Here is a 1,300-nt window from a genome sequence, read left to right as displayed (position 1 = left end):
ATCAGGCCTACAATATCATATGCAGCTGTAGTAAGACTCAAAAATCCAGAAAACCTAGAAAAAGAAGTTGCATTCGTCACCGAAGAAGAAAATTTTATAAATTTTAGCAGACATCAAAATGCAATGACACATAGTTCTATAATGCAACCCTCATCAAAGATTTTTACCCCACTTTCCAACACTCCAACGAGACCACTGTATAAACCAATAACTCAACCTCAATTTTCTAACCCAAATTTTGCAAGACCAACACCCACTTTCAATAATCAAAGTTCATATAGACCATTTGGCAAACCCATGCAACCATATGCAAATAATTTCAGAAATGCATTCCCATCAGGTTCAAACAATTTCCCAATGGGATTTTCACACCCAAATCAACAATATTTTAGTAATAATTTCAGCCAACCAGTCCATAATCAATATAGACCACCGTTTAATCAAATGCAGAATCATTTAAATCAAAATCACACACAATTCAATCGCAATCAATCACCTTTTATTCCAAGGCAAAGTAATGTTATAAGAAATCAGCAACAAAATATCCCAAATAATACAGTCACACCTATGGACACTAGTTTATATGTTATCCAAAGATCGAATAAACCAAAGTTCGCATTTCAAGAACTTTATGCACAACAAGTTAACCAAGCAAACCCCGAAAATTCTGAATTAAACATCCAGAATGAAGTTGCGGAACCACATTTTCTTCAAGAAACTTATACCTGTACAAACCCTATTGACATACCCGAATATTTAAAGTCACGAATTCTACAAATTGAGAAAGCTCTCACTTCATTAGATTCCAAAACATCAACCATGGACCACTATTTTCTAATACATATGCTAATCACTGCATTTCAAGAAATATATGACGTCGAAACAAATACAAAGACAAAATAAACAATTATAGACCGATTAGCATCATAAACACTTTCGCCAAAATATTTGAAAAGTGTCTAAAAGATAAATTGCTGAATTTCTTTTCGAATAATAATATAAAAACCAGTTTGGATTTATGAAAGGTCGAAGCACAGAAGATGCGATTTTCGAACTCACTACGGAAATAGCGAACAATTTAAATATGGGTAAAAAGTCAATAGCGGTGTTTCTCGACTTGGCTAGGGCTTTTGATGCGGTGCCACATGAGAAACTTTTAGAGGTACTCGAACACTATGGTATTCGTGGCACCGCATTAGAGGTTTTTAAAAATTATTTGTTCGATAGTGATCAGTATTTGAAGATAAATAACTCAATTAGTGCCCCTTTAAAAATTAAAACTGGGGTCCCACAAGGAACC

The sequence above is a fragment of the Dendroctonus ponderosae genome, unplaced genomic scaffold (genome assembly GCF_020466585.1).
Source record: "Dendroctonus ponderosae isolate FM_Combo_2020 unplaced genomic scaffold, Dpon_F_20191213v2 Dpon_F_20191213_3, whole genome shotgun sequence".
NCBI lineage: Eukaryota > Metazoa > Arthropoda > Insecta > Coleoptera > Curculionidae > Dendroctonus > Dendroctonus ponderosae.
The sequence above is the reverse complement of the archived record's forward strand: the minus strand, read 5'-3'. Positions refer to the sequence as shown.